Here is a 23512-nt window from a genome sequence, read left to right as displayed (position 1 = left end):
TTTTTTCAGCACAGTAGAATAAATATACAGCCTCAACTTTTTACTTTTACATACTTAGTATATTAGTCATTTCTATAACAACAGTTTACTTTGTTGTAAACTAAAACATTTTTTTCTGAATGCAGCATCTGACAATGTACTCCCAATAGGGCCCTTGACCTGGAAAATATTTTTTTACCCAAATTCTTACTAAAGAAAAGAGGCTCTAGATAATCTATCAAAACATGAGTGACAATAAAGTGTGAATAACAGAATCCAAAGGATAAAAAGCCAGAAACTAGAAGCATATGAACCAAATATAAACAGTCATGCTGTATTTAATCAATCCCATAAATTCAGCAGCAAAAATTCCACTTGTCAAGTAACTGCATTATTCAGAATCAAAAGACCATGGAACAGAAGAGGTCACCCGGTTCAGGCATTCTTAACCTTTTTGTGCTCTTTGAGAGTTTGAAAAACTTTTTGAGACTCCTTCTCAAAAATATCAGATTTAAATTTATAACACAAAATACATACAGATCACATTACAAAGGAAACAATTATGATAGTTATGATAGTCCCCCCAAAAGTACTTACAACTCAGTCCCAATGTTATGTCCCCTGCAACACCCTTAAAGTTCTTCACCTCTACAACTGACCACAGTGTTCTGTTCCAGCCTATGACCAGCCCTGTTTGTATGTTAGGGACAACCCCTTCTTCCTTTAAATAATCAATAGGCTGGAAAAACCCAACCCAAATTTATATACAGTTCAAACAAAAAGGCAACAGAATATTTCCTTCAATAAATGATTCAAAATATCAAACAAGAGTTAACAAACAAGAGTCAAACAGATTAGCAAGAGCAGACCAGGATTCTTTTTGAATGTCTCCAAACGGTTACCTTCAGCAACCAGCCCCGCCCACATCTTCCCCTTTTATTATCAGTCCCAAGGTGTGGCTTCTCACTGCCTTCTCCTTTTTTCACTGAGTTGCCTCATTGATTTTCTCTGCTCTGCTGGATTGCCTTCTGCTTCTAGCGTCTCTGAACAGATTCAGCTGTGACTTCTCTGAGTCCGGCACCTCTTCCTCACACAGCTGAGCCTCATGAGGAATACGATTGGAGGGGCCAGGCTGAGAGTCCTGCAGTGCATCAGAGCCTCCGCTGCAACACCAAAGGCTCTCCAAACCCCTCCTCCTCCTCCTCAGATTCATCAGACTCAGCTGCTGGGAGCACAGGCTGACACTGAATCACAACACACAGAGACTCTGCAATGCGACCCTCCACTGTCTCCCCCCCCATCCTGACTCTCTGAGTCCTCACCGGCACTGGCCTGCTTTGCCACCCCAGCAGGGTCCACATACCCCTCCCCACTCTCTATCATTGATTGCTATACTACTACAGCTAATGTGGGGGAGCTAAGGCAAGTGTCTAGTGAGAAAAGGAAAAATGAGTGTTTCAAAAATACTATTTTTTGCTAAAAAAAAAAGACCACTGTTTATGGGATTGTGCCATGTGGCTTAGTAATAGAGTGGCCTTTCCTCTTTCTCTACCTCATCCTCCTGAGCTCTGGAAGTCTTCAAAAGGTAAGTGTGCAATTGGGCCGGGGTGGGGAAGAGGCCTAAGTGGTTGTGGGGATGCCAAGGAGCAGACAAAAATCTAGACAGTGAGACTATCTTCCTAGGGCTGAAAGGAATTGACTAACCAAAGGTCATGTGTAAAGTGAGGCTAGAACTCATGGTGTCTTGGTTTCTAGACCTGTACCTTAGCAATCACACCAAATAGTCTCTCTCTCTCCCTCTCCCTCTCCCTCCCTCTCTATCTCTCTCTTTCTCTCATCTCATCTCATCTCATCTCTCATCTCTCCCTCTACCTCTGGTAGTTCAAATGTTTACATAAATACAATAATTAAAACATTACTTGCAACTCTGCAAAAGGAATTTTGTTTGATAATTTAACTGCCTAAAACAGGGATACAGACCTTTGTCCTCTTTAATGCCATAATTCCTAACTCTAGGGAAGTACCTGTCACTTAAACAATGGAACAAAGCCAAATCTCAAAATTGGTAGGTCTATATCTTTTCTGCAATAGATTAGAAGAGATTATTGTCAAAGGATTAATCTCCAGGCTGGGCCATACCAATCATTAAGATGTCAATCATGTCAAAATTCCTCTTCTACGTGTTTCTTCTTCTTCCAAGTGATGCTTATCACGGTTTCATCATGATACCTTGTAAAAATAATGATAAACTGTACCTCGAGTCCCAATGACTTCATGAAGACATCCTGATGATTTCATAGACACATCCACGTCACTTTTCTTGGCAACAGTATGGAAGTGATTTATATTATTTTCTCCCAATATGGAAGTGATTTACATTATTTTACAACTTTCTAGACCAGCTTATAACTGTGGATCTCCTCTGTGGTTGCTCATACAAGTAGTAACCACATCTGGCCTCATTTAATATTTTTAGGATAAGCCAAGATTTGATAGATACTCCCACCTAGCTGGGCTAAAAGCTTTTATTAAAAGAAGAAGAAGAAGAAAAAACAATAGCAAGCCAAACCATACAGATTTCCCAAACCATGAAAAATGTGAAATTTTAAAGGGTATTATAACACAATCCAATTTAAACAGCTACAGCGTATGAAAATTTAGGGAACTGTTTCTTTTCAGCACTTAATTAACAAGTGGTAAAGAGAAACCAAGAGGGACGTGGTGGCTCAGTGGCTTAGGATGCTGAGCTTGTCGATCAGAAGGTCGGCAGTTTGGCGGGTCGAATCCCGAGTGCTGCATAACAGAGTGAGCACCTGTTATTTGTCCCAGCTTCTGCCAACCTAGCAGTTCGAAAGCACGTAAAAATGCAAGTAGAAAAATAGGGACCACTCCGGTGGGAAGGTAACAGTGTTCCGTGTGCCTTTGGCGTCTAGTCATGCCGGCCACATGACCACGGAGACGTCCTCGGACAAGCGCTGGCTCTTCGGCTTTGAAACGGAGATGAGCACCGGCCCCTAGAGTCAGAAACGACTAGCATGCATGTGCAGGGGAACCTTTACCTTTACCTAAAGAGAAACCAGGGCACAATGGCTCAGCAGTTAAAGAAGCTGAGTCTGTCAGCTGGAAAGCTGATAGCCTGGGTTTGAGACCAGAGCACCATGCAAGGGGGTGAGCTCCCATTTCTTGCCCTAGCTGCTGCCCACCTAGCAGTTCAAAGGCATGCAAATGCAGGTAGATTAATAGGTACCACTGGTAGGAAGGTAACAGCATTCCATGTGTCTTTGGTAGATAGCCATGCTGGCTACAGGACCCTGTAAATGTTTTTGGACAATGCTGGCTCCCTTGGCTGAGAAACAGAGATGGGCACTGGCCCCTAGAGTCAAAAATAACTTTACAGGGGAAACCTTTACCTTTAAAAATAAAAATAAAATAAAAATAAAGAGCTGTATTTTCTGAGGAATGTTGAACTCAAACTTTTGTAGTTTCCTCCCTCCTTAGGGCAATCACATGGCCAAATAGTCCCCTCAAATGTTTTGTTATAATGTTCCCCCTGATATTTTTAATCTTCAATTAGATGGTACAAAAGTCATCTACTGATCCTAACAAAGGTTAACACAGCTTGAAAACATGGCTGGCACAGGTAGTTTTGACTAAGTTTTCACAGGAGGAAAAGGAGTATTCCTCTTCGGTTCTTAACAAATATATAAAAAGGAAAAACACAACGACTCAGTGATAAGCTTGGCTGCACTGTTCATATGCAAAAAAAAAAAGACACGTGTGCATACAAAGTCATGCAATCTCTCCAACCCTGCTTTATCATTCATGTTTTGAATACAGCATGTTTGTTCCACACAGCATCATTTTCTACAACTACACTTTACTGGCTGGAATGAGAGCAGGGGCTTACACATTCGAATATGCAGGGTCTAGATGATTATACTATTAAGTTCTTCTTAGCATTTAGAAATGCTATAAAAATGGAAGGACTAGTTTAAAGGCGGAAAAATAAATATTCCCCACAGCAAACAAACGTGCATGCCACGTCTCCCTATGTTATTTTATATCTGCTCAAAATGGATGGCGTAAACTGCAGTAGCTGCAAGGGCAAACATGATTAGTTAATCAATAATAACAGCAGAGAAGCTCACAGTAACCAAATATACAAAGCAATTTTGTGTTTCATAATAGTCACACAGCCATATACAACTGATGAGCACCACAGAAATTGCGATGATGAATGTACTTGTATGAAAGTGTTCTTTGCCACTTTCCAGAATGGCAACGCAGAGGACAAAGTAGCTAAATCATCTGTAGATGGAGCAACTGAGCTAGAATAATGAACAATATAGCCCACAGCCTTCAGAAAAGGACACAGGATTCAGAATTAACTGAGTTCAATTATAAAAGCATATTCCCAATTAACAGTGAAGTTTTGCAGCTGTAATTCAGAATAGTCAGTTAACATGCAAAAAAGGGGGGAAAGCATCAGCCAGACAACTGAAGCCCCCAAAACTACCCAGTGGACATTTTCTAATATTTATTTGTTTATTTACTGTATGGCATACAAGGCCAAGAGGGCTACAATGTTACAATGTCCTGGCAGCCCACAGTCACAAGTCCATTTGTTGCACATTCTAATAACTGATTATTATTCTAATAATTCAGCTATTAGTGAATTTGAATTATAACAGCCTCAAAAATGAAAGAAACTAAATTTAATCAGAATTGGATAACTAATAAAGGAAAATTAAGTCCTGAGAATTAATTGGTTCCAGTTTCCAAGATATAGCTTCAGGTCAAAATTGCATCAAAATAATTCAAAATTACGAGGGGGATGTGCGATTATGCTCTATAACTTTTCCACAAAATGGAATATACCAATGAGAATGGTGCCACACCAATCATTATAAATTTATATTTTTATTGTTACCAATAACACAACTTTCCAGTCATTCATTGGTTTTTCATGTAACTTTTTTGTGCCTTTTCACTCTGCAAGAGGCTCTACAGTTGTAATCTGGAGCCCAGTAGCTCTGCCTAACTCTTAGGCAATTCCAAATCCCTGACCAGGTCATTTAATTCACTCTGTGAAATTAGATGTAGTTCAGGAGGAGCATTAAGTGGGCTAAAGTTTGGGTCCGCTGAAATCGATGACCCCAGATCAGCTGCATCCTGTTCTTCGTCTTTATCATCATCTGAGTCTAGAGAGTAGGATTCTAGTGGATCTGGAATTGGGGAACAGGATGCAGTGCAGATGGAATGTTTGAATATTCCATGGTCCACTTCTTTCCTGAGATCCCTTTTGCAATTGGTGGAACCATGCAAAAATAGCAGTCGCTACTAGGATTGGTGGCTTCCCTTCACACCTTTGGGACTGTGAAAGGCATGAACTTTTTCTTCTTGTTTAGCCAACGATGCAGATAAATTGCACATGTACTGCAGCAATAATGAGGGGTCCAACTCTTGTCCTGATCCCCTATTTTGCATCCAAGATATAGATGGTATGCCTTTTTTAACCACTGCTGTCATACTGCACTTTTGAGATGCAAATGTAACCTCACCACAACTGTAGCAGAAGATACCTGCATTGTTTGCACAGTTTTGAGGCATCTTGGCTTCTGAGGGAAAAATGTCATGCAACTGTTCCTTGGAAATGTTAGGCAATGACACTTTCACAAGCCACCAGGTGTAACTATATGATGCGTAGATCTGACCAAGACAAATATGCCTTGCAATAAAAGAACAATAAATTGCAGTTAGGTATTGTAATAATCTTTAGTCTCAAAGTGAAGATACATTTATACACTTCCATGTGGTACCATTTTCATTGTTCTACCCTACTTTGTCGAGAAGTTACGAGGCATCACGATCATTAGACACCTCTCTCCCTTGTAGGCAAATATACTCGCCTGTGTATGAATCTTTATGGGGGGAAATCTTGGAAACTTTAGCCAACCGCACCTTTACCACCTGTTTTCTAATAATCTAATCAAAATATGTAAGAATTAACACATTTTATCTCAGAGGTTGATAATTTCCCAAAATTTGTAGACCAGTGTAATGAATGAACTATTGGGACATTTCACTCAATATTGTTCATTCAGACTGGCAGTGACTCTGTAAGCCAATAAGCTAACATTTATTACCAAAGATTCTTTTATTTTATTTTTTTAAGTAAGCTTTTTATTATTTTTTTTCTCTACATACATATGTTAATTTTTCAATCAGTGTGTGATTTGGGTTCAAAAAACGCTAATACATAATCAAGTCCTACTCTTTGGTTCTCTCCTCTAGCCATTTGTAGAATAAATTCCAGCTTTAGTAATATTCTGTTTCTTCTTTATCTTTCAGCCTCATAGTTAGTCTGTCCATCTCAGCGCATTCCAGTATTTTTTTAATTACTTCTTCCTCTGATGGTATTCCTTCATTCTTTCAGTATTGCGTGTAGATTATGCTTGCTGCCATTGTAATATGGAGAACCAAATATGAATTTTGCTTATTAATCTTTTCTGGTATTATACCTAATAGAAAAAATTCAGGATTAAATACTACATGTTCTCCTAATATTTTTTCTAGCCAAGCATGCATTTTTTTCAAATAGGCCTTTACTTTATCACATGTCCACCAGATATGATAGTACGTACCTGAATTATGTTTACATTTCCAACATCTATCTGACATATTTTTAAACATTTTTGCTAATCTTGCTGGTGGCAGGTGCCATCTATAAAACATTTTATATACCGTAAATTTTCTTTATACGCAGTTGACATTGTCAGTTTATAATTTCTGTCCCATAATTTTTGCCATTTTTCTAATTCTATATTATAACCAAAGTTTTTCGTCCACCTTGTCATTGTCTCTTTAGTTTGTTCACTTTCCATCTCTAAAATTAACAAAAAAATATGCATTTTCTTAATTAATTTCTCATCAGAAGTTAACAATATCTTATCAAATACAGTTTGTTCTTTATAAAATCCATACAGTTTCACGTCTTTTTCATATCTATTTTGTATTTGTAACAGTGCCCACCATGACGATGCCCTGATTTTCCAGCACTTGTTTCGATTTTAATGTCCCATCAGTATTCAAAATATCTCTATATGCCCAATTTTTTTTTCAAAATCTACAAAATTTGGGTGTGAGAAAGCTTCCGTCGTTGATAACCACCCTGGGATTTTTACATATATTTTAGTTTTGATTTTTTCCCCATACTGTTATCAAAGCATTTCCAATACAGTGATTTTGAAAATACTTATGAATTTTGTTTTCCCATACCACAAAAAAGTGGGCTACCCCAATTGTAAATCATGTCCCTCCAAATATAACAACCTTTTATTCCATTCTTTCACCCATGTTAATACAGATGCTTGATAATACAAGGCCCACTCGGGTAGACCAAAGCCTCCATTTTCCTTAGCATCTTGCAACATTTTCATCTTTATTCTAGCTTTCTTAAACTTCAGAATTAATGAATTCAACTCTTGGAAGAATTTTTTCTCAAGTTTTATCGGAATTGTTTGAAATAAAAATAAAATCTTAGGCAATATATTCATTTTAACTGTAGCAATTTTTCCTAGTATTGACAATTGTAAATTCTTCCACTTTTCCAAGTCTAGCTTTATTTGTTTCAATAGCCTTGTATAATTGTCTTATTTTATTGTTGAGCATTTAGCTGATAAATATATACCCAAATATTTAACCCGCTATTTCTCCATACTGTTCTATCTTCCCCCACAATTTAGGGATAATCTCCAAGGGTTCTTCCAAAATAAATACTAAATCATCAGCAAATGCTTGTAATTTATATGTTTCACCCTTTATCCCCAACCCTCTAATTTCTGTATCTTGTCTTATATTTCGATTTAAAACTTCCAAAGTGAAAATGAATAACAGAGGGGACAATGGGCATCCTTGCCTTGTACCTTTCCTTATTTCAAAGCTCTCAGTACAATCTCCATTCACAATCACTTTGGCTGTTTGTTTGTTATATATTGTTTTTACCATATTTATAAAATTCTGTCCAAAGTCCATTATTTGTAATTGATGAATCATAAATTGCCATGAAAGATTATCAAATGCCTTTTGAGCATCTAAGAATATTAGTGCCATTTGTTTCCCTGGATGTAGCTCATAGTATTCTAATACTTCTATTATCACTCTTAAATTATTTTTAATTTGTCTGTTTGGTAAAAAGCCATTTTGATCTGGGTGTATAAATTCAACTAAATATTTTTTCAATCTCTCCGCCGTTATTGAAGTAAAAATTTTATAATCCACATTGAGGAATGAGATTGGTCTATAGTTCTTATCTGGGTCAAATCCGAATCTTCTTTTGGTATTAAAGTGATATTTACTTCAATCCATGTCATTGGCATTTTAGCTTCTAATAAAAGTCCATTACAAATGTCTTTCAACAGTTCGCTTAGTATCTCTTGTAAGTTCTTATATAACTCCGCCAGAAGCCCATCTGGACCTGGTGTTTCCCCATTTTTTTGTCTCTTTATGGCCTCTTTATATTTCCATCATTGTAACCCCTTCATCTAGCATAATTTTAAATATCTCTGAAATCTTTGGAAGATTACTTTCTTCCAGATATTTTACAGTTTTCTCTCTTGAAGTCTCCTCCTTATCATACAATTCCTTATAGAATTCTTTAACTATCTTTTTTATTTCTTGATTTTTATATTGTAAATAACCTTTCCCATCAAGTAAATTATGTATTGGGTTTTTTTCTTTCTGTTTTTTAAGTTTATAAGCTAACCATCTTCCCAGCTTATTGGCATTTTCAAAAAAAATTGTTTCGCTCTTTTTATCTGTTCTGCCACTTTTTCTAACAGATTTAATTTATGTTTAATTATATCCATTTCTCTTTTCAAAGTCTTTTTTGTGGATTTTTTTTGCAGTTCTAATTCTAACTTTCCAAATTCTTCTTTTAATAATACATATTGCTGTTTTCTCTATTAATTTTTCCTTGCCATATACGTTATAGCTATACCTCTAAAGTACACTTTAGCTGTATCCCATACATTTTGTACTGTTGTGTCTTCTTTTTTATTTTCTTTGAAGAAGAATTCCATTTCTTTTTTGTTAACTCTATACATTCCTTTTCTTTTAATATTGAATGATTTAAAGTCCATCTTAGCCTTTTTTGTATTCCTTTCCAGGTCATTTTCAAAGAATTATGATCTGCCCATATGCCTGTTTCTATTTCAATGTCCTGTACATTCATTCTCACATCAGCAGTCATCCAAATCATATCAAACCTTGACCAAGATTTTTGGCTATTTGAATAAAAAGTATATTGCAATTTTTGTGGATTCACTTCCCTCCAAATATCTTGAATTCCGATTTCCTCCGCCATATCAAAAAATGGCTTAGGTAATCTTCCTCTTCCACTTTTTCCTGTTTTGTTACTTTTATAGTCAATTTTTCCATCTATTATTGCATTGAAATCTCCTAGTAGGCAAATATTTTGGTACTCCATTTCTATTATTTTTCTATGTAGGTTTTTGTAAAAATTTTCTTGATTATTATTCGGTGCATAAATTACCACTAATAATATTTGCTTTTGATGCAGATAAATTTCTACCATTAAAATTCTTCCTTCTTTATCTGAATATACCATTTTAGAATCTATTGTCTCTTTAATGTATATAGCGACTCCTCTTTTTTTCTGTTGTGCTGATGCATAATAAAGTTTCCCAATTTTTGAATATTCCAATAATTTATGATGTTGTTCTTTTATATGTGTTTCTTGCAAACAGATTATATCCAAATTCAATTTCTGTAACTTCCTAAAAATCTTATTTCTTTTAATTGGGGAATTCAGTCCATTTATGTTTACTGAGAAGATTCCGTTTTCTTTCTCCATTTCCATTTATTTATATTTAGGTCTAATAGATCTAGTAATCCTTTGTTCTCTGGAAAGTCCTTCATCCTCACCCTTTTGGTCATCTTCTTCTTTCTGTTCTTCTGTTTGTGCAGTTGCTCCTTGGGTCCTCTCTTCTGTTTTTTTATGCTCCTTACTCTCCCCTTGGCTTAGTTTCACTCCTTCATCTAAAATTGACCTATTCCTTACTTCAAAATCTTCTGCCTTCCAGATTGAGTCCAATCTATATCTTGCATTGTTCCAGTTTATTAAGATGCCTTGCGACATCAGCCATCTGAAGTTTATACCATTAGCAATTAGCTTCGTGGTCAGAAAGTGATACTGTCTTCATGTGTCTCTAACTGGGCATCTGCTTTAAGACCACAATTTCTTTATTTTTGTATTGTATTGGCTCATCTCTAACTTTCCGTAGTACTTCATCTCTTGTTGTCTTCTTTGTAAACTGTACATGTACTTCTCTTGGCAGTTTATTTCTTCTTGCGTAGCTTGAATTGATGCAAAATATCTCATCAACCTCTAGCTGAATTTCTCCTCAGTCTGCCTTTAAAACCTCCTCCAGGATGTCAATAATCACCTCCGCTATGTTTTCTTCTCTATCCTCAGGGATATTTTGAAATCTTAAATAATGTTCCGCTTTTTCCATCTCTAAAGTCTTAATTGCATTCTCTAGTTTTTCATTTTCTTGTAATAACATTTCTATCTTTTTATCGTTCTCATCTGTTTTTTCTTCCATTTTGTGTATTTTCTGTTGGTTTTTAATTATCATTTGATTCTGAGCTTCAAATTTTCCCTTTATATCCAAAATTTCTTCACTTACTTTCTCAAATTTACTTTGTGTTTCTTTGTGATTTTCCTGCATTTCCAGGTGGTTTCTTTCCAATGCCTCTTGATTTTTTAACATAAGTTCTTGAAGGAATTTTAATGAAATCTGTGTTTCACTTTGAGCAGTGCTTATCTTTTCACATTGCAACATTGCTTCAATAGATCCCTGTGTTGTAGGACTAGATTGTCCTACTGAGGGTGCAGGAGAGATTTTCTTCATAAGTCTGGTAATATTTGATGAAGTCATTTTACAGCTTACAGTCTAAAGCCAAAACAACATCTGTTTAGATTTAGCCAAATTCAATAAAAGTAACTTTGAAGAGTCTTTTCCTCACAATCTCACAGCAAGCACTTTTATCATTTGCAGGTGTCCTTTGTCAAGGTTACTTCAATCAACAACAATTTTTTCAATTCTCCCAATATATCAGAAATTTCGTTCTTCTTTCACCACTAGATGTCCTCCTTGGCTTACTTATCAATGTCCGATATTTTTAACAAAGAGTCTTTCTACTTCTTTGTAATTACTCCCCGCTTTTAACTTTAATCCTTCTGGGAGTCTTTACTTTTCAGCCCTTTCCCATCAGGAGCACAACATTTATAATCCTCAAGAAGAAGGAAAGAAAAATTCTTGCTCACCCAGCTTCAGCACGCAGTTGAGAACCAGCTGATTTATATTCCTTTTCTTGCTGCTGGAGATGACTAGGGCTGCTGGGCTGTCCCAGCAGCCTTTTTCTTCGTTTTTTCAGAGGGTCCTACAGTTCACTCCGATTGAGTGCCCGCTGATCTGATCCCCTGAAGTGTCCCTCCTCCTTCATTGCCCCTCCAGGGCAACTTTCCGATCCTTTAAGGGTCATTAGATGAAGAAAAACCAAGCTGGAAAGCCGAGCACCAGCTTTTCCCAGTTGTCCCAATGGCTGCCAAACAGGAAGCAGCTATGAAAGATTCTTTTAACTGGAAATGCCATATGTTGAACTTTAAAAAAGGCACACAGAAAGAATGCGCTCTATGAATTGACTGTGATCACCCAGGATTGGTCAAGAGCAGGTTACATCTTTTTCTAGTTTTCATCTTGTTAATATGGGTCTGAGTTGCTTCCCATGGCAGGATAAACATACAATAACCTCAACAAACACAAACTAAGGCAAACAACGGAAACCTATTTTCCTGAAAGAGATCCCACAGAGTATTGTGTTGATGCACATCCTATTAAAACTGCCCATTAATTTCAGCTCTCTTCCCCAATCTTTCTGTGTACTAAAAAATTTATTCAGAGAAACACAGTGAAGAAGAATATAGTACTTTATATAACGGAAAGACCTGGATAAAATGTTTGGCATAAATAATGAAGTTTTTCATTGTTTGGTGCACACTCTTGGATGTTTTATTCCTTTGTAAACATTCTGATCTCTGGACTGTGTATTTTCTGAATAAATTCATTTACTACTATTATTATTATTATTTGTTGCGTGAAAAAGCTGCATATTCCATTAAATTAAAAATAGAACTGCAAACAGGCCCAGTATGATCTTTGTGGCATCTCTAGAATAGTAACAACAGTAATTCTAGCAATTAGATGTTAATTGATGTCTGAGTGGATCTATTCCTAGAAACAGCATGACCGTGGAAGGCATAACTAACATCATTAAACATCATCATGGCCCCTCCGGGCTTAGCAAGAGCTGAGCTGGAGAAAAGGCGAGTTACTCACTGAGATGCTGTATCCAGAATAAAGCAATCAGGAGAAAGGTGGTGTGAGAAACTGGTCCCAGAGAGACTCATTCAGTGGGGGTCTCTCCTATGAGCAATTGGACCACATCAAGCTGCTTAAAATGGTCTGTTAAAAATATACAGATGGTCTCTCTCTTCCCAGCATAAACTGTCTAATTATGCATGTCCTTAAACAGTTTCATAAACCTTTTGGCTACAATTTAATTATTCTTACTAGGTACCTGGTTTAGTTATTGTGTTCTGCAAGTATAAGGGTGAGGGGAAGAGGAAAGCCATATACCATGCTGTATAGCTAAGCCTTTTCTGAAATATCAGGTGAGTATACTGTGCTGAAAAAGACCTCAGGAGACACTACCCATGATAGCTCTGCACCAAGCTATCTAACTTTATTTATAGAAATCCTGTTACCATAAAAGCTATTTCCGCTGTTTGGTAAGAAGGACATTTTTCACTGAAAGGACCAAACAAAATCCAAAATATGAAGAGGGCAAACATCAAGAGAAACACAATCATTATTCCAGCTACCATAGACTATGGATTTCCCACTCACTCCTCACCATCTTAAAAAAAATAGAGTCAAAGCAAGGTCTTGGGCTAAGGCAGATGTGATGAGACATAGTTTATTACAAGCTCAATTTTGTTTGGGGTTTACTCACTTCCTATTCCTTTAGCCAGCTGGGATTGAAAGCTCTGCTTCTGTTTTGATTACTTACAATAGATTGTTCTGCCTAAACTTGACAAACAATAGTTAATCTTAGCTATGGACCAACTCTACAACCTAATGTTTGGGAAAAAAATGCAGACAAGCTATTGTTATTATAACTGGAATTGTTTTAACAATAAAAATGCAGGATAGCATTTTTATTTGATTACCTTGTTGCATTCCACTGAAATGACAAGCTAAAGGGCATCTTAAATGGGAGACAGCACATTTCTCTCTTCATAAATGTAAAGAAAAAGAGGAGAAAGGAGAATTATGAGAAACTCACATCCAATTGTGGTTTATCCAAACCAGTTCACCAAGAAACCTCATGTTCTACAGAAATACAAAATGTCCTTTAAAAAACTTCCAAAAGGGGCCAGCTTGCCCTCTAATGCAGTCTGGTGAGGACTAATTTCTGACATGCTGAGCTTTAACAAGATTGAAAAAAGAAGAGTAAAAGAGAAGGAATTGACTTTTTTGGCCACTAACAGTTTACAGCATGGGTCTTCAAACGTGGCCCTTTTATGAGTTGTATACTTCAACTCCCAGAATTCCTCAGTCAGGCATGCTGGCTAAGGAATTCTGGGAGTTGAAGTACACAAGTCATAAAAGGGACAAGTTTGAAGACCCCTGGTTTACAGTATCTCAACCAAAGGCAAGACAAGGCACAGAAGAGACTTAAACGGGCTGATCTTAGATAAACACATCTTAAAATAAAAGAAAAACACATACTGAACAACAAAATTACAGTGAATTAAAAGCAATTGATAGAAATACAGTGGTACTTTGGTAGTCATCGTTATTTGGTTCCAGGAGGTGCAATGAGTACAAATTTTTCCCATAAGGAATACCGTGTTTCCCCCAAAATAAGACTGGGTCTTATTATTATTTTTGCCTTCAAAAGTAGCACCAGGTCTTATTTTTGGGGTGGGGTGTCTTTTCCACTCGCCTCTGGCAATGATAGACCCACCCAGCCATCCCACTTTTTCCGCAGCTGAAGGAGCAACTTCATTCTGCAGCTGGGAATGGAGCTCCGGCCTGCATTTTGCAGTCAGGCCTTTCTGGAAGGCCTCTGCAGCCAAGAACCAAGCTATGGATTGAATCCATAGCTTGGTTCTTGGCTGCAGAGGCCTTCCGGAAAGACCTGACTGTGAAATACAGGCCTGGGGATGCTGCAGAAGAAGTGGGACAGTGAGGAGAGGCCTGGTTGCAAAGTAATGGTGATGATGATGATGATGATGATGAAGGAAGGGACTTTGGAGGTCATCTAGTCCAACCCCCTGCTGAGGCAGGAAACCCTATACCATTCCAGACAAATGGCTGTCCAGTCTCTTCTTAAAAACTTCCAGTGATGGAACATTTACAGCTTCTGAGGCAGGTTGTTCCACAGATTAATTGTTCTAACTGTCAGAAAATTTCTCCTTAGTTCTAGGTTGCTTCTCTCCTTCACTAGTTTCCATCCATTGCTTCTTGTCTTGCCTTCAGGTGCTTTGGAGAATAGCTTGACTCTCTCTTTTTTGTGGCAACCCCTGAAATATTGGAACACTGCTATCATGTCACCCCCTCATCCTTCTCTTCAGGTAACTGGGTGCAAGGCACTTGGGGCAGCTCTACCACTCCCACCCCTGCCCTTGCTTGATTTTTTGGTGTGTGCCTTGCCCCAAAACTAGGGCTTATTTCTGAGGTGGTTTTACTAGGGTTTTATAAAGTGGTACTAATACTTCACATGTTCTTTATTCTGTGCCTCTTTTTATGCAACCCAGGATTGTATTAGCTTTTTTGGCTGCTGCACATGTTTTTAAGCCAGGTCTTGCCTAATCTGTACTTGTACCTTTGATTTTTCCTGCCTAAATGTAAGACTTTGCTTTTCTCCACATTGAAACTTACTTTGTTGGATAGGCCCCATTGTTCAAGTTTGTTAAGATCTTTTTGGATCCTGACTTTGTCTTCTGGGGTGTTGGCTACTCCTGCCAATTTGATGAGTTCCCCTTCAATTCCCTCATCTACGTTATTTATGAAGATATTGAAGAGTACCGAGCCTAAGACAAAACCTTGTGGTATCCCACTGCTTACTTCTCTACATGTGCATGTAGTTCCATTGAGGAATACTCACTGAGTATGATTTGCCAGCCAGCTACAGATCCATCTTGTGGTGGTGTTGTCTATTCCACCTTTTTCTAGCTTACGCCTTACTGAAGTCCAAGTATACTATGTCCACAGCATTTCGCTGGTCTACTAGTTTAGTCACTTTATCAAAGAATGAAATAAGATTGGTTTGGCATGATCTGTTTTTAGCAAACCCATGCTGGCTACTAGTTATAACCTGGTTTGCTTCTAGTTGTTCACAGATCTGTTTTTGGATTATCTTTTTTAGGATCTCCACCCCGAACCAACCCAGTGATGCCCTCGATGTGATGTCCTGGTGCCTGGAAGTGGTACGAATCTGGATGGGGAAGAACAGGCTCCAGCTCAACCCAGCCAAGACCTAGTGGCTTTACGTATCAGCATCTCGTGAAGTCCAAGATCTTCCATCTTTGTTTATGGGGGGAGAGGTGTGCCTCCCATTGATAGGGTGCGCAACTTAGGCATCCTCCTGGATGCACGACTCAGTTTAGAAGATCATCTTGGAGTCGTGGCCAGGGGGGCATTTGCACAGGTTCGCCTGGTGCGCCAGTTGCGACCCTATCTGGACCGAGATACTTTACTTACGGTCACTCATGTGCTTGTCACCTCCTGGGTAGATTACTGCAATGCTCTCTACATGGGGCTGCCCTTGAAGACCACCCAGAGGCTTCAGCTGGTGCAGAATGCGGCTGCACAGGTTGTGATGGAAGCATCCCGATACTCCCATATTACACCCCTCCTGCATGAGCTGCATTGGCTACCGGTTGCCTTCCAGGTGAGATTCAAGGTGCTGGTTCTTACCTATAAAGCCCTACATGGCTTAGGCCCGGGATATTTGCAGGACCATCTGCTGCCAGGAACGTTTTCCCATCGCCCTGTGCGCTCACACAGAGAGGGCCTCCTCAGGGTGCCGTTGGCCAGACAATGTCGGCTGGCAACCCCCAGGGGGAGGGCTTTCTCTGTTGGGGCACCTGCTTGGTGGAATCAACTCCCCCGGGAGCTCCGGATGGCCCCAGACCTTTGGTCCTTTCGCCGTGACCTTAAGACATATCTTTTCCAACAGGCCAACCTGGACTGATGATAATGGGGTTTTTAATTATGATTTTAAATGTTTTTGTTGGTTTTAGTGGGACTTTGACACAATTTAATTCTTTTTTAATATTTGTATTCATTTGTATTTTATTGTTGTTAGCCGCCCTGAGTCCTTCGGGAGATAGGGTGGCATACAAGTCTCATTATAAATAAATAAATAAATCTTCCCAGGTATTGATGTTAAACTGATTGGTCTGTAGTTTCCTGTGTCCTTTTCTTTCTCCTTTCTTGAAGACGGGAACCACATCAGCCCTTTTCCAGTCCTCAGGTATTTTCCCGGTGCTCCAGGAGTTTTGAAAGATATGGAGCAATGCTTCTGAGATAACATCTGCCAGCACCTTCAGAACTCTGGGATGTCATCTGTCGGGTTCCATCGATTTATATTCATCAAGGTCGGATAGGTGTTCTCTTACCATTTTCTTGCTTATTTTAATTTTTTTTTCTAGTTTGTCTTTTGCAGTGGGTTTTTGGTATGTTGGACTATAGTTTCTTTTTGTGTTAAGGCTGATGCAAAGAGTGAATTGAGCAGCTCTACTTTCTCCCTGTTTCCTGTTATTTGTGTCATGCCTCCATCTGAGCCTGAATCTGAGGAGGAAATGGAGCTGGAACAAGACCATATGGAGGCCAAGGGAGAGGTGTCCGTGTCTTCAGAGGACTGTAGGGAAGAGCAGGCTGAGGCAGGCCAGGGTCCTTCAGGATTCAAACAGGGCAGACAGAGTTCAGGCGATGAGCAAGGCCCACCCCCACCTGATCCTAGAGCATGGAGAATGGGAAGAAGGAGGGAACAATGCAGGCAGGCTCAATTACTCAGGAGGAGAGCATCCCGCCCCACTCCACAAGGCACACCTGGAGACTGAAATTTAAGGAGACACTGTGGGGGTGAGGCATTTGTCGGGAACAAATGCTGATTCCTTGGAGTGTTGTGTATTGTTGCTCTTTTTCTGTGCCTTCTGTTTGGAAACCTGGAAACCTTGACTATTGGACTGACTGACCACGTCGATTGAATGTTTTAAGACCTTGGACTGTATTTCGGATTGTCTCTTTGAAAACTGCTCAGGCAAGGTTGGATGCAAATGGACTCATTAGGTTTATGTTTTCTTCCTTGTTATCTCTATGGGCTTGAGTACATTCTTATGCTAATCAGACTGTATTGAAACTGCTTTCAGCCAGCTGAAGGGGTGTGTGTGTGTGTTTGTGTGTTGTTTTGTTGGAAGCTTGCCAGCAAACATGGGAGCATTTGGGGAAACTTTGCAGCAATTAAAGAACTGTTTAAATTGCCAGCTGACTGTATTGCCTCTGTGCTGTGCCTGGGTCATCACAATTTCCTTGCCATCTTCTATCTTTAGTGGACCTACAGTTTCCTTGACTTTTTTCTTGTTAATATGTTGGAAGAAACTTTATTATTATTATTATCCTTGATTTTTGTTGCAAGTCTTTGTTCATTCTGAGCCTTTGCTTTCCTGACTTTATCTTTGCATGTTCTGGCTGTCTGCTAATAATCAGCCTTAGTTATGTGCCCCTCTTTCCATTTTTTGTATTTGTCTTTTTGTCTTTCAGTTTGTCAGAAAGATCTTTGTGCAGTTGTGCTGGTTTCTTTTTGAATTTCTTGTTTTTCTTTTTCAGTTGTATTGTGCTGGTCTGAGCTTTTATGATTGCATTTTTCAGAGTTTCCCATGCTTCTTGGGTTGTTTTCCCGTTTAGGATTTTCATCCATGGGATCTTTTCTAGGTTTCTAAGTCCAGTATAGCTTTTCATCTAGTTCCCTCCTCCACCTTTTGGATGACAAAGTTGTCGGCTAGGTTGGTTAGGAATCTGTTTGATCTCCTGCTTGCTGCAGAGTTTGTCTCTCAGTTGATATCTGGATAGTTGAAATCTCCCATTACTACTGTGGTATGCTTCCTACATGCATTTGTTGACTGGTTGGCAAAGAGTTCATCTATTTCTTCTGATTGGTTAGGAGGCCTGTAATTTACACCTATGGCAATGTTACTTGTTTTCTCTTTTATATTGACCCATATAAATTCTGGAGAGCTTTTGTCTATGATTGAGAAACAAATTTGATCCCTTTCAAAGCAGTTGAGTACCAAGGTACCACTGTATATGCATTAAAAAGAGGATTCCAGGAAGATGAATAATAGCATGTACAGATAGTCTTTATTCAAAAGAGACTTTGTGTAAAAAAGGAATATTTCTTAGGACTGGGTACCTTTGAAATCTCAGGAGGAGACCATTCCCCATGAGATATTAGGCTTCTCTAAGACTAGAATGGGAAAGACAACCTAAGGAGATGCCGTTTCTAATATCTGGAAGCTAGGATAAAGCCTTCCTTCCTTCCTTCCTTCCTTCCTTCCTTCCTTCCTTCCTTCCTTCCTTCCTTCCTTCCTTCCTTCCTTCCCTCCCTCCCTCCTTCCCTCCCTCCCTCTTATTGTTGTAGCAATGTGCCCCCACTGACTCTGGATATTGCTTTTCCTAAGAGAGCAAAGAGCAAGAGCAAATATCAAGTAGCTAATACTTGAAACTCAGGCACCATTTTCCCCTCCTATATAGTTTTTCTCAATGAGAAAAGAACAAGAAGACAGAATACCTTAAAAGGGATATAGCTTCAGATGAAAGTGCAGCTGGATAGCATGACCTGTTAGGCCATGATAAATCTATGGACAAGATGTTCCCCATTCCAGATGTACACAACAGTTTGTTTCATTTTTATGACATTTTAATGCCACTTCTTCTCTCCAAGAGATTTAAGGTGTTTGCTCCTCTTACCCATACTACTTCATCAATCTTGCAGGGTGGGGGGGAGTTTGCTATAGCTGTCCTTTCTGATGATTAATTGGTTTTATTCTTCTGAATATGCTTCCCAGTTTTATAACATTGTGATGTATAATTTGTTATAAAATTTGATTTGTATTGTTGCTTTATGCATTGGGGTATTGTACACCACTCAGAATTCATTGATTGTAGTGAACTATAAACAATGGAAATAAAAATAATAATAAATGAACTGGTTTGACTTAGTATGATTTTTTTGGTCTAAGGTCATCCACTGAGGCTCAACCCAGTGACAGGACATGAATTCTGATTTTCTTAAACAGTATTTACCATATTATGTTGGCTTGATTCCTCAGACTTTACAGTACATAATGGCCACTACTAAAAAGGATTTTGAGTTTATTGTGCACATTTTATTGGGTTTGTAAGCTGGACCTGTACATTGATAGTCTCAATGTATGCATATATGCATATATGTATTCACATCTCTATACAGTATAGGGGAACCACATTCATAATATAAAACACTGGGGAACAAATCTTATTAGTCAAGTAGAAAAACTTTAAAAGTCAAAAGTGTTTTAGATTGTTGAGCCAAAGCACTATTTCTTGACACTGAATGTTATCTATCTCTAAACCAAAATCTCCTTGGACTGTGAAAGACTTTCTGTATGATATCACTAAATTTTCTAAACTGTGAATCCTGCCAAACTCCTCTTTTCTTAGTGAGAACTAATTCTGTAACTGGCATTTTCAATTACAAATCTTCTGATATTGTATCGTGCACAGTTGGAGAAAGTATAATGTTGCTGATGTTACTCTAAAATGTTTCACCGTTTATCATTGTCTTGTATATTTTATTAACAATGCATTGTTCTGTGAACTATCTTTATATCCTACTGCCTTAAAATAACATTCAATATCTTAAAACTATCTAACTTAAGCATCATATATCTAACAAGCATTACTGCATGTCCTTCTCCTACTGTATAATATTAGTTGTGGGGTTGGCCTTGGAGCAGAAAGACCTGGGTTCTAATTCACGCTCAGCCAAGGAAACTGAATGGCAACTTAGAGCCAGCCATACTCCCTTAGTCAGCCTGTCTGACAGGGCTCTTGTTGAGATGAAAATTGGAGAGGGGAGTACTGAACATATCACTCTGAGTTCTTGAATGAAAATACAGGATATAAATCTAAAAAACACTGATAAATTTATGCATCTATGGATATATCACAGTGAACGTGGACAAAAGTAAATGCAACAGATTATGTATGGTCTATCAACAAAAGAGAGGTAACAGCTACTTCATGTTACTACAGAAGAAACAAGCAGTTGTTGATCCACCAATTCCTTGGCATATCTTAATTAGACTTTGAGACAAAAAAAAGATGGACAATTCAGTGCCTGTGAATTTGAGGGGTAGGTGTATGGAACTGGTATATATTTTTCTTTTTGTTGGTTAGAATAAATACAAAAGAATAGGTTAAAAAACCAAATAACTTGTTTTTTTCATATTTTGTTGTTTTTGCTAGAAAGGAAAGGAAGTGTTAGAAAGCTAGTATTTTCCCCCATATTAATTTATTTCCATATTTTCCTGGGAGGGAAGCAATATGTTATCATCTTCCTTTGGACAAATGCTTTATTTGCCGGATAAAGCATATGAAATCACCATATTTATTAAATTAGTGTTTGGGAAGCTGTCTACTGTGTTTTAGAAATAAGGCTTCATTGTCTAAGATGCTCATGAAAATCTCAGTATTACATTCTAAAATCTCTGAGCACATAATCATGGGACTTCCTTCCCACTGCTGGAGGTCACCATCCAGTGAGTCCTCTCAATGCCTATAACATTTTGTAGAGTTTGGGAGAGCACTGGGAGATCCTTAAATGATAGATAAATTACTTTCTAAGACATATATGAAGATTGATAGACTTCACATTTATTGTAGGAAATTATTTTAGTTACTTTGTAGTAGATGCAACAAACTTCCAGCAGAACCCATTTGCAATTCATTTTTTTTCCTGCGTTTTCAGAAATACAAATATTTCACTAATCAGTGAATAAAACACAGGGACAACCAATCAGTCACCACAGAGCTCAAAGGTCAGTTGACTAGAATTCAGAAAGGAGTGAAACACAAGACAGAATTAATGCAAGCAAGGATGTGAATCACTTCTTTCACTGCACATGCAGCTGGAAAGACCACCTCCTAGTTCTAGAAAGATTACATATGAGTCAGGAAAAATCATGTTTAGTTATGATTATGAATATAAAATAAGGGGGAACTCGCATGGTTGCATTTGTCTTCTCCAAAGTTTTGGATATGGCTTTAGGGTCTCTGTAAAAAATAATTTTTAAAGTGGCGGATGGAGAAATTATTAAATCCCATTAGAATTTAACAAAAACATTTTAAACCTAAATTAAATCAGTTTATATCTTGTTTCCACAGCACATTACTCTATTCGCTCTCACTTTTTGGGGAATGCAAGTCTTAGCACAGTGGTCGCGAACCTATGGCATGCGTGCCAGAGGTGGCACTCAGAGCCCTCTCTGTGGGCACACGCACCATTGCCCCAGCCCCACCTGCCCCCACGACCCTCTCCTCACCAGCAGCCCCCCCAGAGGAGAGTCACCCCTGGGCACGGGCTTTGCACAACAGTGCAGCCAAGGACATGGCAGCCAGGCAGCAGGGACAAGAATCTGCCCTCACACCCTGTCGTGCACAGATGATGCTGTGGGGCGCTGGTGGAGGGTGTGGCCACCATGGGACTGCAGAGATAGATAAACAGGGCAGTGAAAGAAACAAGTATCAGGATATATATATATATATATATATATATATATATATATATATATATATATATATATATATATATATATATATATATATATATATATATATCCTGATACTTGTTTCTTTCACTGCTATATATATATATATATATATTTGCATGACTTTTTGTCTAAACCACAGGTAAACCATATTTTAACAACAGGTGTAACAGTGCAGCAGCTTCAGCACTGACCCAGATGCAGAATGCATTAATCTACCAGTCACTGCTTTATACATCTGCTTAGTTAGAACTGAGAGTTGCTCTAGTCTACATGAATCCACCTACTTTTACTGAATTATTTAAAGAGTATTATTTTATTAGCTCCATCAATTGTATCTTCTATTTTTATTACCTGGGCTGTCTTTGTGCATTTGATTTTGCAAACATTTCAATTCTTAACCTTCTCGATAATCCCATTCTAGGCTGACAGAAGGAACCAATCCTTAGATTCTAGAAAAATAGGCCAAATGACATGTTAGGTAAAATGTCCCAAAATATACTGTACTTCTAAAAATATGATATCATCATTTTTAGAATATTTAAAATTGAACTGAGCTATGCCACCAACCCTCAAGCCTGAGATAGGTTTAGCTAACACCTTCCCAGTGGCTAAGTATTTCAAGTTGTAAAAAATGGCAGCTTGACAAAAATGCACTAATACTTTCAAACAAACATGCCATTAACAAGGGAAAGAAAAGGAAGTTTGATTGCAATTAACAAAGATCTATTAGGTTAGTTAAAAATGTATTGCTTTTACTTCTGCATGCTAGCTTCAGCACCAGAGATTGATTAGGCTGGCACAATTTGAGAGTGTGCAGGCTATTGATCTCCACATAAATATATTGGTGAAGAAGTGGAACTGATTAGACAACAACTCTCTCCTCATTGTGTATTTGAAAAAAAAAGTGCTAAGCAAGAAGAGACTTCCGGTGAGCAAATGACAAACTAACTTCCTGCAGACAGTTGGAGATATTACAGCCAAAACTGTAAAGATCACAATTTTTTTTTCTACTGCTTTTTAAAGATTGAGAACTTTCAGAACCTCAGTCTGGGAAATAAATATATCAATGGATCTGTTAAGAGAGATCAATGAATATTAAATTAATTTAATGAACATTAATATTAATTAAAGGGATGTAGTGGTTCAGTGAGTTAGGACACTGAGCTTGTCGAACAGAAGGTCAGCAGTTTGGCGGGTTGAATCCCGAGTGCCGCGTAGCAGAGTGAGCACCTGTTACTTGTACCAGCTTCTGCCAACCTAGCAGTTCGAAAGCACGTAAAAATGCAAGTAGAAAAATAGGGACCACTATGGTGGGAAGGTAACAGCGTTCCGTGTGCCTTTGGTGTCTAGTCATGCCGGCCACATGACCACGGAGACGTCCTCGGACAAGCGCTGGCTCTTCAGCTTTGAAACGGAGATGAGCACCGGCCCCTAAAGTCGGAAACGACTAGCACGCATGTGCGGGGGAAACATTAGCTTTACCTATTAATTAAACCAAGTTTGAAAGAGGGGTAAAAAGCCATCTATATTAAAATTGAACAGCCCTCTCTTAACAGAGTGGGAGAG

Source organism: Vipera ursinii (genome assembly GCF_947247035.1).
Source record: "Vipera ursinii genome assembly, chromosome: 1".
Taxonomy (NCBI): domain Eukaryota; kingdom Metazoa; phylum Chordata; class Lepidosauria; order Squamata; family Viperidae; genus Vipera; species Vipera ursinii.
This window is presented reverse-complemented; position numbering follows the sequence as displayed.